The sequence below is a fragment of the Schistocerca nitens genome, chromosome 3 (assembly GCF_023898315.1).
Source record: "Schistocerca nitens isolate TAMUIC-IGC-003100 chromosome 3, iqSchNite1.1, whole genome shotgun sequence".
Classification (NCBI taxonomy): domain Eukaryota; kingdom Metazoa; phylum Arthropoda; class Insecta; order Orthoptera; family Acrididae; genus Schistocerca; species Schistocerca nitens.
Window position 1 is genome coordinate 257,905,232 of NC_064616.1, and position 16,788 is coordinate 257,922,019.

The following is a 16,788-nucleotide window of genomic DNA, read 5'->3' on the forward strand; positions in this document are numbered from 1 at the left end:
ACTAAGTCACCTTTAATGGAGTGAGAGGGATTAAGTCTCTTAGGACGCTTAGTACAGGTGATTCTGGAACGGAGAGAAGTTGTGATTCGCAGGAAGTGAATAAGGGTGCAAACTCTTAAGGATTGAAGTTAATAACCTTTTATTTTGCCAGTAGTTCAAACATATTCTGAGAGGTGTCTTACAGTGGCTGTATTTCTTTGCAAGTGGTACACACTACCGCTCTATATATATGGTATTCGTAGCAACTCCCGGTACCTGAGTTCTGACTTCCTCTTTTACAAACGAGGGTTCTGCTTGCAACTTTTTTCCGACAACACACAGTCATACACTTAATCATGACTGGAGACAAGTGTGAGACAACACATGTTCGTCTTTATATTCTGATAATCAGCAAATATTAACTAAAATTGTTACGAATTAGGTACTGAGATACTTTATTCGCACTAGGACACAAAAGCAAGGCAGAGCTTGTTGCTTACTACATTCTGACACACAGAAAAATTCAACGACTACTCGTTGTTACCAGAGACAAACTCTATATTGCTTCTTCTCAAGGCAATAACTGTCAACGGCCTTGCCTCAGTGGTAACACCGGTTCCCGTCAGATCATCGAAGTTAAGCGCTGTCGGGCTGGGCTAGCACTTGGATGGGTGACCATCCGGTCTGCCGAGCGCTGTTGGCAAGCGGGGTGCACTCAGTCTTTGCGAGGCAAATTGTGGAGCTACTTGAATGAGAAGTAACGGCTCCGGTCTCGTAAACTAACATACGGCTGGGAGAGCGGTTTCTGGCCACATGCCCCTCCATATCCGCAGCCAGTGACGCCTGTGGGCTGAGGATGACACGGCGGCCGGTCGTTACCGTAGGGCCTTCGTAGCCTGTTCGGGCGGTGTTTAGCTTTTAGTTTTCAAAGCAATAATTGTTGCTGGAAACTTATTGGGAACTCAGTTGTCCTCCCTAGATTGAATACGGTCTTCTCTTAGTTTACTGCAGCACCAAAGGGTCACTCTATAGGGTCTTCGGGGCTCGCTGTAGTACTGCTCTCTACGACTACTAATTGCGACTGCTTCCTGGTAATGGCTCGATGTAACTTACGGTAATGACTGCTATTACCTGCCACTCTTCACTGCTAACTGTTCACTTCCTTTCGGTGCTCTGTGGTAACATAAGTTACATTGGTTAACGCATCTGCTTTTCTGGTTACTACTCAACGACAATATTATTGCACTTGGTGTTATCAGAAACGAGCGATTTCGTTACAGGTCGCCTTACCATTTGGCTCTCCGAGTACTACTCACGGCCAGACACAAACTTGTGTCTGTCGTCAACCATGTGTCAACAGCTTGTACTCGTACATCCATTACGTATGTTGCTGTACAGGGGAGACATTTTGCTTGAAAGTCGCTAGCCCGGTGTCGGCGGATAAATACGATATTGCAGTGGCTATGCAACGTTCCTTCGGACATGCATGCATGTTCAAACGAACATTGCATCGTAATTCGGAATAACACAGGCACTGCAATATCGTACTAATATTCTAAGTTTCTCTCGAATTGTCGATGCATTTCTCCACTTATACTGTTGTGAATAATACCAGTAATAATGAAGGTTGTAATGTTGATGCATTAATTTGCTCTGAAAGCCGTGCCAATATTCAACAATAAAAGCGGCTTAAAAGCTGTGAGCTATCTGGGGAAGTTAACCTTGAATTACTGAGCAACTGTTTCACCAGGTATCCAGTCTAGCTTACCAAATTCCCAACCAGACTAACATTAATTATAATCTTTTAATAGTCATCTTACGACAACCGGTGATATATATATATATATATATATATATATATATATATATATATATATATATATATAAAGAGAATTTAAATAAAAAGAAATAAATTAGTTTATATTTGGACATTTATTTTAACATTGATCATTGAAATTTCAGCATAATAAACTTGATTCATAACTAAACTGGTGCCTTATTTAGGATTGTGAAAATGTGAATTTGTAATCTTACGGAACACATAAAATATGGAGCCAAGATTGGGAGACTGCATACAACACTGCATTCATAAAATAACACACGAAGAACGTTGAAACATATGGAAGAGGAAATTAACCACAAGCAAACGATTCAATTTTCACCCAAAGAAGTTACGTTCGTAGCGCAATCCTGTCCGTCATGTAATTACCACACACTGGTATACTAAATTCATACTAACTCTCTGTGAAATCTTCCCGAAAAAAATAGCTGAGGGCTACTTTGATGATTACACCACATGCTTCACGTGGCCATCTTGGTTTACACAAAGAGTGTAACTCCACAACAATTTTGATAATTAAAACAAATTACATAGAAACGCAATTTACAAAAGAAAAACCTCGAACTGGTTACTATCGTCTTACTATTCACCTGATGGGTCAAACAATTGTATAATCACGTGGCACTGGTCTCACAAAGTACACCCCAAGTGGGTTGAAAATAAAGAAAAGTTGGTATATTGAAAAATATTGTCAAGACGAGACGTTATAATCTCACGCACATTCGCATTTAAGATTGATGATCTTAGTTAGAGTTACTGATCAACACGTGGTTCCACTTTACTCACAAAGTAGTGACAAAGCAACTACTGGAAGATATTCTGAACTTCACACTCGAAATACACTGTGTTGCAATTTAAGATAACATTAGATATTTTAGATCTAAACCTGAAATAAAGGTGATTAAATTTTCAGTTAGGCTGAACTTAAGGAATCCATTGTCCTACGGACTTAGCAGACACGCGCTTAGCCGGAGATCTTACCACTTCAGACGCTCGCCGCGGACAGACTGCCTGGACCCCTACCAAGGGTGCTTCCAGATACAAAACGGAAGTGACCAGAGAGGCGGCTTCCTATACCAACATGACAAGGGACGGACAGGGCCATACTAAGAATAGAAACCTCTTTGCTTTTAGAAAGCGTAGCTACCTGTTCCGACGTTGGTCCTACTGTTCTCTAGCAGACAGGCTTGTCTGCTACCATCAAGCATGCAACTAGAAATACATTTGCTCATTCATCCTTTCACACAGAAGGGAAGGGGGATGACAGTATCTTATCATATACAGTATATAAAAGAAAGCGGATGTAGGTTCCGTATGAGACTGTGTGACATGAATTACATCTAAACTGTGTTTTAAAGTGTAATAGTGTGACAGATCGTTCTTGATTATGTGTAAAAGTAACACGTTCCACTTCTCAGTCTCCTCCCAGATAGTCAGAAACACCGCAGTAAATTTAGAAGTGGAATGTATGCCGTAAATGACAACAGTTTTAAAAAATTAACATGAAAGGAATACAACAGAGACCTTCCAACGTTACTTTAGAAGAACTGGGAATCTGTACTTTACAGTTAAATTAATCATGCATGTTTGATAGCTGCTACTTCACTTGACATCTTTCTCAGTGCACGTCACCCACGTCAAACAGCACCGTTTTAGAGGACTCACTATACAAGGTGTAACGGGTGGAAGTGCAGATACATTTATATGTGGTGCCTTAATATGTGCACACATCAGTGTCTTGCTTGTGTTTCTTTGTGTCGAACAGTCTTCCTCAAACACGTCACAAATTTTACGATCTGATGTTTTCTGCAGGGTCGTACTGCACCACTAAGTGGACTACGTCGGCCAGTATGGACTAACCGTTTTGAGTCCACGCATCGAAAAAATGGTTCAAATGGCTCTAAGCACTATGAGACTTAACATCTGAGGTCACCAGTCCCCTAGACTTAGAACTAATTAATCTTAACTAACCTAAGGACATCACACACAGCCATGCCCGAGGCAGGATTCGAACCTGCGACCGCCCCAGCATCGCGGTTCCGGGCTGAAGTGCCTAGAACCGCTCGGCCACAGCTGCCGGCCACGCTTCGACACTTAAGCACCTGACCTGCTGTTCAGGGGAAAATAAACGTTAATGGCTTGCTCTTGCTACATGTACTTGCAGGTACTAACTAACCTAAAAACATAAAACTTGTGATGGCTATAGTTGTTAGTCTACAAATGACGTAAATACTAATCTAACGTTGCACTTACATCCTTTCCACCCTGTATTTACAATAAGGCACAAAATTTACGTCGCCGGCAGGGTGGATGTTGAGGCCTATACCATTTGAATATTTTCATACTTTAAATTGTTTGCGTTTACCGCTCATTGTTTCGTTTTGCTTTGCTTCTGAAAATGTCATTGTAACTAGCTTTCAGGTTAAGTATTATGTTTTAGTTTTAGATTTTAAATTATTTTGTAAAAGAATAAGCACTTTTGTGCGGATGTGTGAGACTTGGGCAGTATGTGTATTATTGGAGTTTAGGTGAGAACAATGGATGTGTGTATAGTGTAGTGTTATGTCTGTTCTGTACGATGATGCTGAGAGAAAGGAGAGGATGAAACCCAGTGCTTCCACATAGCCTACTGGTCTCGAAGAAGATCTACAAGCTTAACATTCCCATCCGAAGGACGGACCACCATCAACAGTATCAAATGCCGTCACTTAATGAGACACTGCTAAGAAATTTGGAATTTAATTCAGGACAGTAGCGCATAGACTGGTGATTATAAAACTTTATGCCATCCCCCCTCCACCACTCCTCCCCTTCCCGACCAAATATTGGCAGCAACTTCCGTCAGTCACCAGTATTCGAACCGGTTTACCTCCGAGAAGAGCACAGCCTGAGAAGCTTGCGTTAGCTACTTCAGCAACGTCCGCGGGTTGGAAGTCACGATTTAACGGTAGAAACTATCGTTGCATTAACGAGCAATTACATTATGCTGTGCTGGAGAGAGAGAGAGAGAGAGAGAGAGAGAGAGAGAGAGAGAGAGAGAGAGAGAAACAGAGGCAGAGAGACCGAGAGTTCCTCTTGTCACTGTGATGGAATAGTTCGATGTATCACGGGACTATGAAGTAGACAATGGCACTAAGGATACACACGTTGCATGATACCAGCAAGTCTGACTGTGGTAAGGTCGTGGGAGCCCGACGTATGGGGCTACGCTTCTCCAAGGTCGTCCAGGTACTAAGGGTTTCATGCGTGCTATCGTGCTTTCATTGGATATTGTAACAGCGTATAGAAAGGCCACAGTGCAGCAAGGCCAATCTGGTAGTGATAACAACAAACGACCAGCAGCCATACCACCCAGCACTACTTCCTGGCTGCAGGATGCACAAGCCACATCCCCACACCTGTGCTTACCACAAAACACACGTTACAGTGATTAGCATGGGTGTAGAAAAACCGCCATTGGTCTCTCGAATACCAGTAGGTGGAGGACTGATGAGTCTCTTTACACTTTGATACAGTTGGATCCATTTAAGTTGAAAACTATGTCAGTCAAAGCATCTTGCTTATCAGCAAGGTACCATTCAGGCAGGGGTGAGCTTACATGGAACGAAATGGGGCGCCTACTACGCCTTGTATCGTGTCTCTCGGCGAATGGTACAGTAGCCAGCTGCCAGGTCATGTCTCAGCTGTTCGTTCATCTGCAGCACCCTGCAGGTTTCCTGCACCTACAGCAAGACAGTGTTCCAGAACTGTCTCAGAATCGGTTGAGAAACACTCAACATTTCTGATCCCTACCATATTAAGAACACTCTCTGACTAGCCAAAACATTATGACCACCACCCACCGCGAGGTTCAAGGTCGCCTGGTAGCATTGCGACCACAGGACGCAGCAAGGAAAGTGTATAAGAGTAGCAGAGATGAATGGGGAAGCGTCACAGTGACGATATGGTTCGCAAATTGGGAAATATGTTGATATAAGCGACTATGAAAGGGCCCAGCTCCAGGGAATGAGCATCTCGAAAATGGCGAAGCTGATCGACTATATCCTTCTACATCTACATCTACATTTATACTCCGCAAGCCACCCAACGGTGTGTGGCGGAGGGCACTTTACTTCCCACTGTCATTACCTCCCTTTTCTGTTCCAGTCGCGTATGGTTCGCTGGAAGAACAACTGTCTGAAAGCCTCCGTGCGCGCTCGAATCTCTCTAATTTTACATTCGTGATCTCCTCGGGAGGTATAAGTAGGGGGAAGCAATATATTCGATACCTCATCCAGAAACGCACCCTCTCGAAAACTGGCGAGCAAGCTACACCGCGATGCAGAGCGCCTCTCTTGCAGAGTCTGCCACTTGAGTTTGCTAAACATCTCCGTAACGCTATCACGGTTACCAAATAACCCTGTGACGAAACGCGCCGCTCTTCTTTGGATCTTCTCTATCTCCTCCGTCAACCCGATCTGGTACGGATCCCACACTGATGAGCAATACTCAAGTGTAGATCGAACGAGTGTTTTGTAAGCCACCTCCTTTGTTGATGGACTACATGTTCTAAGGACTCTCCCAATAAATCTCAACCTGGTACCCGCCTTACCAACAACTAATTTTATATGATCATTCCATTTCAAATAGTTCCTCACGCATAGTCCCAGATATTTTACAGAAGTAACTGCTACCAATGTTTGTTCCCCTATCATATAATCATACAATAAAGGATTCTTCTTTCTATGGATTCGCAATACATTACATTTGTCTATGTTAAGGGTCAGTTGCCACTCCCTGCACCAAGTGCCTATCCGCTGCAGATCTTCCTGCATTTCGCTACAATTTTCTAATGCTGCATCATCCGCGAAAAGCCGCATGGAACTTCCGACGCTATCTACTAGGTCATTTATATATATTGTGAAAAGCAATGGTCCCATAACACTCCCCTATGGCACGCCAGAGGTTACTTTAACGTCTGTAGACGTCCCTCCATTGAGAATAACATGCTGTGTTCTGTTTGCTAAAAACTCTTCAATCCAGCCACACAGAAGGTCTGATATTCCGTAGGCTCTTACTTTGTTTATCAGGCGACAGTGCGGAACTGTATCGAACGCCTTCCGGAAGCCAAGGAAAATGGTATCTACCTGGGAGCCTGTATCCAATATTTTCTGGGTCTCATGAACAAATAAAGCGAGTTGGGTCTCACACGATCGCTGTTTCCGGAATCCATGTTGATTCCTACAGAGTAGATTCTGGGTTTCCAAAAACGACATGATACTCGAGCAAAAAACATATTCTAAAATTCTACAACAGATCGACGTCTGAGATATAGGTCTATAGTTTTGCGCATCTGCTCGACGACCCTTCTTGAAGACTGAGACTACCTGTGCTCTTTTCCAATCGTTTGGAACCTACCGTTCCTCTAGAGACTTGCGGTACACGGCTGTTAGAAGGGGGGCAAGTTCTTTCGCGTACTCTGTGTAGAATCGAATTGGTATCCTGTCAGGTCCAGTGGACTTTCCTCTGTTGAGTGATTCCAGTTGCTTTTCTATTCCTTGGACACTTATTTCGATGACAGCCATTTTTTCGTTTGTGCGAGGATTTAGAGAACGAACTGCAGTGCGGTCTTTCTCTGTGAAACAGCTTTGGTAAAAGGTGTTTAGTATTTCAGCTTTACGCGTGTCATCCTCTGTTTCAATGCCATCATCATCCCGGAGTGTCTGGATATGCTGTTTCGAGTCACTTACTGATTTAACGTAAGACCAGAACTTCCTAGGATTTTCTGTCAAGTCGGTACATAGAATTTTACTTTCGAATTTACTGAACGCTTCACGCATAGCCCTCCTTACGCTAACTTTGACATCGTTTAGCTTCTGTTTGTCTGAGAGGTTTTGGCTGCGTTTAAACTTGGAGTGAAGCTCTCTTTGCTTTCGCAGTAGTTTCCTAACTTTGTTGTTGAACCACGGTGGGTTTTTCCCGTCCCTCACAGTTTTACTCGGCACGTACCTGTCTAAAACGCATTTTACGATTGCGCTTACATCTGTGCGCCGTGCGGCTTTGCCCCACACGGAAGATGAGGCGCCAAGTGTGAACACGCCCATGTTGAGGAAGAGGCGTGCACCCGCACGTGTGCCTCTGCTGGTGCGGGGGCAAGGTACAGCCGGATGGCGACAAGCTTTAAGACGTGCAGGTGTAAATGCACCTTTTGGCGTGGTTCTCACTGAGGTGATGCGATATGCGATACGATACGCGGTACGCCACAGAAACAATCCACATTGGTGGAGCACATAGAAACGTAGAGGAAGCCACTTAACCGGTTCACTCTGGGACGACAGTGATCCACCGCCGACACGACTCCTTGTCGTATCGCCCAGCCCAGCAACTTGTGCTGGTTGCTCCACGCACCTGTATTGTACAATACATGGGGAGGAAAATTTCAAGCCACCTGATGTGTAGAAAACAAATTGTTTTATGTAGATGGGCCGTGCGGGATTAGCAGTGCGGTCTAAGGCGCTGCAGTCATGGACTGTGCGGCTGGTCCCGGCGGAGGTTCTAATCCTCCCTCGGGCATGGGTGTGTGTGTTTGTCCTTAGGATAATTTAGGTTAACTAGTGTGTAAGCTTAGGGACTGATGACCTTAGGAGTTAAGTCCCATAAGATTTCACACACATTCGAAATTTTTTTTGTTTTATGTAGATGAAGCAATGCCACATGTGTTTCCAGAGTTACTTTCTTGGAAAAACTTTTACCCATTGTGTAAAAAATGCAAAACCACTGTTTTGGGATTCGCACATGTCCTCACTACGCAGCCTTTCTCATTAGATTTCGAGGAAAATCTTCGGGGAAAAAAATACTTTTATTGCGTGTTATGGGCTTACATCACAGCTTGATAATGGACTGGTTTTCTTTTCGCTATTACCCATAGCTATGATATATTTCGAAATTAATTAAAACACAGTGCAAATTGTGAAAAGTTTCCAGTAAATATATTTCCTGGCCAGTTTACGTTAGATGCATTTTAGGTCATACAATGCTGACGCGACGAAATTGTTTTTAGCACTGAGAGGACAGCATACCTCTTTCCAATCTCGAGTAAACACGCGACTTATTTGGAAGATGTACGCGATGAGGCTGCAGTGACGTACTACACGCCATGCTATTGCTGCCCTCTCTACCCTGTCACTTGTATCGCTCCTGTGAGAACATAATACTCGTACGGGTAATCGTCGCATCGCACGACCTTTATTGATGTGGTCTACTTGAACTTTATTGGGGATCAGTTGCCATCATGAGTAACTCAGAAGTAGATATCCTCAGAGCAGTGAAGCAACTTAAATCATTTAATAAAAGCAAGTCTTCCCGTCCAGACTGTATACCAATTAGGTGCCTTTCAGAGTATGTTGATGCAATAGCTCCATACTTAACAACCACACACAACCGCTCTCTCGACGAAAGATCCGTACCGAAAGACTGGAAAGTTGTACAAATCACACCAATACTCAAGAAAGGTAGTAGGAGTAATCCTGTAAATTGCAGGCCGATATCATTAAAGTCGATATGCTGCTGGATTTTGGAGCATAAATTGTGTTTGAACATTATGAATTACCTCGAAGAGAACGGTCTATTGACACTTAGTTAACACGGATTTAGAAAACATCGTTTTTCTTAAGCATAACTAACTCTTTCCACACAAGAGTGTGAGTGCTATTCAAAAGGGATTTCAAACTGATTCCGTATTTCTGAATTTCCGGAAGGCTTTTGACACTGTACCACACAAGCGCCCTATAAAGAAATTGCGTACTTATGGAATATCGTCTCAGTTAGGTGACTGGAGTCGTGATTTCCTATCAGAGAGACCACAGTTCGTAGTAACTGACGGAAAGTCATCGAACGGTGTTACAGCCCCTGTTTCTTACCTATATAAACGACAATCTGAGCAATCGTGTTAAGTAAGCTGTTTGCAGATGATTCTGTCGTTTATCGTCTAGTAAAGTCATCAGAAAATCAAAACAAATTGCAAAACTATTTAGAAAAAATATATGTATGGTGCAAAAATTGGCAATTGATGCTAAATAATGAAAAGTGTGACATCATCCACATGTGTGCTAAAAGGAATCCGTTAAACTCCTGTTACATGACAAATCAGTCAAATCTAAAGGCTGTGAATAGAACTAACTACTTCGGGGTGATAGTTACTAACAACTTAAATTGGAAACAGCAAATACAAAATGTCGTAGGGAAGGCAAACCAATGACTGCGTTTTATTGGCAGAACACTTAGAAAATATAATAGATCTACTAAAGATACTGCCTACACTACGCTTGTCCGTCCTCTTTTGGAGTTCTGCTGCGTGGTCTGGGATCCTTACCAGATAGGATTAACGGAGTACATCGGGAAATAACAAAGAAGAGCAGCACGTTTTGTATTATTCCGAAATACGGGAAGAGAGTGTCACTGACATGATACAGGATTTAAGGTGGACATCATCAAAACGAATGCGTTTTTCGTTGCAGCGGAATCTTCTCACGAAATTTCAATCCCCCACCTTCTCCTCCGAATGCGAAAATATTTTGTTGGCTCCGACTTACATAGGGAGAAACGATCATCATAATAAAATAAGACAAATAAGAGGTCGCCCGGTGTTCGTTTTTTCCACGCGCTGTTCGAGAGTAGAATATTAGAGAATTATTGTGAAGGTGGTTCGATGAATACGCTGCCAGGCACTTAAGTGTGATATGTGGAGTATCCATGTAGATTTTACACACCGTTATATTACACGCTACAGTTCTCAACCCTCTAGTGACACAGGGCTGAAAATACACTCCTGGAAATGGAAAAAAGAACACATTGACACCGGTGTGTCAGACCCACCATGCTTGCTCCGGACACTGCGAGGGGGCTGTACAAGCAATGATCACACGCACGGCACAGCGGACACACCAGGAACCGCGGTGTTGGCCGTCGAATGGCGCTAGCTGCGCAGCATTTGTGCACCGCCGCCGTCAGTGTCAGCCAGTTTACCGTGGCATACGGAGCTCCATCGCAGTCTTTAACACTGGTAGCATGCCGCGACAGCGTGGACGTGAACCGTATGTGCAGTTGACGGACTTTGAGCGAGGGCGTATAGTGGGCATGCGGGAGGCCGGGTGGACGTACCGCCGAATTGCTCAACACGTGGGGCGTGAGGTCTCCACAGTACATCGATGTTGTCGCCAGTGGTCGGCGGAAAGTGCACGTGCCCGTCGACCTGGGACCGGATCGCAGCGACGCACGGATGCACGCCAAGACCGTAGGATCCTACGCAGTAGCCGGCCGCGGTGGTCTAGCGGTTCTGGCGCTGCAGTCCGGAACCGCGGGACTGCTACGGTCGCAGGTTCGAATCCTGCCTCGGGCATGGGTGTGTGTGATGTCCTTAGGTTAGTTAGGTTTAAGTAGTTCTAAGTTCTAGGGGACTTATGACCTAAGATGTTGAGTCCCATAGTGCTCAGAGCCATTTGATCCTACGCAGTGCCGTAGGGGACCGCACCGCCACTTCCCAGCAAATTAGGGACACTGTTGCTCCTGGGGTATCGGCGAGGACCATTCGCAACCGTCTCCATGAAGCTGGGCTACGGTCCCGCACACCGTTAGGCCGTCTTCCGCTCACGCCCCAACATAGTGCAGCCCGCCTCCAGTGGTGTCGCGACAGGTGTGAATGGAGGGACGAATGGAGACGTGTCGTCTTCAGCGATGAGAGTCGCTTCTGCCTTGACGCCAATGATGGTCGTATGCGTGTTTGGCGCCGTGCAGGTGAGCGCCACAATCAGGACTGCATACGACCGAGGCACACAGGGCCAACACCCGGCATCATGGTGTGGGGAGCGATCTCCTACACTGGCCGTACACCACTGGTGATCGTCGAGGGGACACTGAATAGTGCACGGTACATCCAAACCGTCATCGAACCCATCGTTCTACCATTCCTAGACCGGCAAGGGAACTTGCTGTTCCAACAGGACAATGCACGTCCGCATGTATCCCGTGCCACCCAACGTGCTCTAGAAAGTGTAAGTCAACTACCCTGGCCAGCAAGATCTCCGGATCTGTCCCCCATTGAGCATGTTTGGGACTGGATGAAGCGTCGTCTCACGCGGTCTGCACGTCCAGCACGAACGCTGGTCCAACTGAGGCGCCAGGTGGAAATGGCATGGCAAGCCGTTCCACAGGACTACATCCAGCATCTCTACGATCGTCTCCATGGGAGAATAGCAGCCTGCATTGCTGCGAAAGGTGGATATACACTGTACTAGTGCCGACATTGTGCATGCTCTGTTGCCTGTGTCTATGTGCCTGTGGTTCTGTCAGTGTGATCATGTGATGTATCTGACCCCAGGAATGTGTCAATAAAGTTTCCCCTTCCTGGGACAATGAATTCACGGTGTTCTTATTTCAATTTCCAGGAGTGTATGTAGACATAAAGAATAAACATGCACAGTGTTTATTTTATTTAACAAGGTTGAAGAGTTTTCATATAAAAGCCGGCCAGAGTGGCCGAGCGGTTCTAGGCGCTAGAGTCAGGCACCGCGCGACCACTACGGTCGCAGGTTCGAATCCTGCCTCGGGCATGGATGTGTGTGATGTCCTTAGGTTACTCAGGTTTAAGTAGTTCTAAGTTCTAGAGGAGGTCTCAGATGTTAAGTCCCATAGTGCTCAGAGCCATTTGAACAATTTTTTTTTCATATAAAAAAATCGGAGGAGTTACTTTTCAGCATGCTCTCGTAGTCAGGTGTTTCTAATTCGATTGCTCACAAGTTGGTCTCTATGATGTTACCTTCGTTTCTGTCGAACATTCATCGTCCAGTATAGCGTAACGGGTTCAGATCTCATACCTCTTATCTTCCATTTAACGACAAATGGCATTTAAGACTAGATGGCGTTCATTACACGTGAGGATATTTCATACTTCATTTCCCTGTAAGCCGCGCGGGATTAGCCGAGAGGTCTGGGGCGCTGCAGTCATTGACTGAGCGGCTGGTCCCGGCGGAGGTTCGAGTCCTCCCTCGGGCATTGTTGTGTGTGTGTGTCCTTAGGATAATTTAGGTTAAGTAGTGTGTAAGCTTAGGGGCTGATAACCTTAGCAGTTAAGTCCCATAAGATTTCACACACATTTGAACATTTTTTCCCTGTAATAACAAAAAATGGTTCAAATGGCTCTGAGCACTATGGGACTTAACTTCTGAGGTCATCAGTCCCCTAGAACTTAGACCTACTTAAACCTAACTAACCTAAGGACATCACACACATCTATACCCGAGGCAGGATTCGAACCTGCGACCGTAGTGGTCTCGCGGTTCCAGACTGTAGCGCCTAGAACCGCTCGGCTAATAACAAAAGAACGGAAGTTACTGAACACGTATATGTTATTAGAAAATTGGCCTCAGATCTTCCCATTTTACATCTTTTCTCTTGTTACAATTGTAAAACGTTATTATATTCAAGTAACAGAGCTGACAGTTTTTCATCGGATCGCTAATTTTACTATGAGCTTCTTAGGAAATTTTCTTACGATCTCCTCTTAAGAAATACCGATCTGAGAAGTTGATAAGCTGGCTGATATTAAAACTGAGGATAATTCGAAAATGTCAATGCTTTAATCGAGTCTCTACTAACTACAATTTCCTGTGCTGTAAGACGCGTAGTGTAATTACAAGACGTTAATTTATTGCTTGGTTCTCTACTTACTGTAATTACTCGTTCTGTAAGAATCAAGTCATTGACATCCCTGGCTCTTTTTTGTTTGAGTATCATTTGGCTCGCCATGTTCTTAGACCGAACTATAGTTACCTGCAAGAATCATAAGCAATTGCACGAACAGTACACCAAACGACAGTCCAACAGTAAGAAGCTATAGCTCACGATCTGAGAAAGCGATTGATACTGGACTTACAAAACACACAGGGTACTGGAAGTCTTTGAAGGCCCTTGGCCCTTATAATATCGTTGTACATCTGTGAAATCAAAATCTGTTGCTGGGTAACATTCGGCACCATGCTGAAAAACTAGTGAGTGATACAACACAATGAAAACATCGATGTAAAAATGTAATCGATGTACAAATGTAATATATTGCGAATACGTAGTAAGAAGGATCCTTTATTGTATGATTATATGATAGCGGAACAAACACTGGTAGCAGTTACTTCTGTAAAATATCTGGGAGTATGCGTACGGAACGATTTGAAGTGGAATGTTCACATAAAATTAATTGTTGGTAGGGCGGGTGCCAGGTTGAGATTCATTGGGAGAGTCCATAGAAAATGTAGTCATCAACAAAGCAAGTGGCTTACAAAACACTCGTTCGACCTATACTTGAGTATTGCTCATCAGTGTGGGATCCGTACCAGTTCGGGTTGACAGAGGAGATAGTGAAGATCCAAAGAAGAGCTGCGCGTTTCGTCACAGGGTTATTTGGTAAGCGTGATAGCGTTACGGAGATGTTTAGCAAATTCATGTGGCAGACTCTGCAAGAGAGGTGCTGTGCATCGTGGTGTAGCTTGCTGTCCAGGTTTCGAGAGGGTGCGTTTCTGGATGAGGTATCGAATATATTGCTTCCCCCTATTTATACCTCCCGAGGAGATCACGAATGTAAAATCAGAGAGATTCGAGCGCGCACGGAGGCTTTCCGGCAGTCGTTCTTCCAGCGAATCATACGCGACTGGAACAGGAAATGGTGGTAATGCAGTGGCACGTAAAGTACCCTCCGCCACACACCGTTGGGTGGTTTGCGGAGTATAAATGTAGATGTAGATTCAGCTTGTTGTTGAAAAACAGTCGACTCATTCGGTTGTAGCTTTATGCATCGGAACCGAATGGAAACAATGGGTGCAATCCGGTGGTGTTTCCCGTATTGACCGAGTTGTTCATTCTTTCTTCTCAAGTTAACTCAGCCTTTAGTTTTTCTGTCGGTTGAAGCTTGTATTCAATCGTTCACTCAACTGAAACAACGGAGTAGTGGTCTAGTTGGCTGTGTAATCCAGTTATTCTTCGAATGAAACCAGTCTGCAGTAATTTCATCAGGTGAAAGTAAAGCAGCGGTATACAACACAAACCTGGTTACATATACCCCCAGAGGGTAGCACCATCCGCAGATACAAGAGAAGACATCTCATTGGGTACGCCATATTTGAAATAACCAATACACAAGGCTTCTTCGTTGGCAGTACAAAGTTTAACAAGTATAAAATTTCTGTTAGGGGTTCGTGAAGAAGAAGGAAAATTCCTCAACTTTTAGTGACTCTTTACACTCCGTTTTCTTCTTCTTGCATTACGGCCTCTGTAGGACCACGTGTAGCCCCTTCGTGGACTGCATTTTCCTCTTCTTCTCCCAGAACCTCTTCATTCTTTCTCTTCTCCCCCGCTCTTCTTCAGAGATCTTCAGTGTCCTTTTCTCCTGTCGGCTCCATTGTTGACACTCTAATCTTTTCCTGTATTCTTCTCTGTCGTTGATCTCCGGCATATTGGTCGGTGTATATTTGTTCCTTCAATTTTCCTTTCCTTCGACCTTGATCCCCAATTCCAACCAGTCCTTTCGAAGTTCAACGACCCCCTTGGTTCCTGTATGTCTCTCCCCTTGTCCTCCCTGTTGTTTCCCACACACTCTTCGTCATTCTATCCATACTCATCCTAACTACATGTACAGCATTTCCCCAGATGTTGTTCTCATGTTCCGGTACAATTCTTCCCTAGGTCTTCGCATCCACCTTTCTCCACCTCTTTTGGGACCTAGTATTTTTCTCAGTATTTTTCTCAATTCTTTCTCTAGTTGTTCTGCCCCATTTCTTCCTAGTGTCAGCGTCTCAGCAGCATTGCACTCCATTTTACTGAAAAAGTCTGATTTTGTCGATTAATTAAAAACCAATTTTAACCTCTGAGATTGCGCCTGCATGCTGCACGCTCCACGTCGGCATCCTGCTGCTGCCACCAGGGCCAGAGTGAGGACCAGGAAGACAAACGGCGCGAGGAGGTAGCCAGTCACCCTGCAGTGCTGCGCCCGCACCGGCTATCACGCCACTTCCTCGCGCCGGCTGTAACCCTGGGAACAACAGGAGGAGGCTACGGCGGCGCCTCCACGCGCCCGCCCTATCGACCGTCGTCGCCCACCTCGGGAAAGAATGGAAAGGTTTGGAAGCGAAATCACTCGAACCCAGAGAGTAGCTCACGTAACCGACAGATGCTTTTTTGTCAGTAGCTTGTCTCACATTAAATGAAACGTCTCAGACCTGGAGAGTGACGTGTCACCGACTGGGCACTCGGTTGTTGAAAACAGTCTCTTTCCCATCACTGTTTACAACATGCTTGGATACTCACTCCTTGGAATGCTGTCCACAAGATCGTCCAGACTTCGCTAATCAAGACTGTCCCCACTCATTGACGGCGGACCTCATGAGGTCATCCAGTTTCTGAGGAAGGTTCCTGCAACCAAGCACTGCAAGCTTCAAGAATGGTTCAAATGGCTCTGAGCACTATGGGACTCAACATCTGAGGTCATCAGTCCCCTAGAACTTAGAACTGCTTAAACCTAACTAACCTAAGGACATCACACACATCCATGCCCGAGGCAGGATTCGAGCCTGCGACCGTAGCAGTCGCGCGGTTCCGGACTGAAGCGCCTAGAACCGCTCGGCGACCGCGGCCGGCACTGCAAGCTTCAACTGGTCCCATACACACTCAGTCAACAACTACATCTACGTGATTACTCTGCTATTAACAATAAAGAGCCTGGCAGAGGGTTCAATGAACCACCTTCAAGCTGTCTATCTACGGTTTCACTCTCGAACGGCACGCGGGAAAAAGGAGCACTTAAATTTTTCTGTGCGAGCCCTGATTTATTTTATCGTGATGATCATTTCTCCCTATGTAGGTGGTTGCCAACAGAATGTTTTCGCAATCGGAGGAGAAAACTGGTGATTGAAATTTCACGAGAAGATCCCGTCGCCACGAAAAACGCC

The 16,788-nt window shown here is 44.9% G+C and overlaps 1 pseudogene; it reads left to right on the plus strand.

Annotated features, from left to right (window-relative positions):
* Positions 1-564: 564 nt before the first annotated feature.
* Positions 565-682, plus strand: LOC126250065 (5S ribosomal RNA; annotated as a pseudogene).
* Positions 683-16,788: the final 16,106 nt, after the last annotated feature.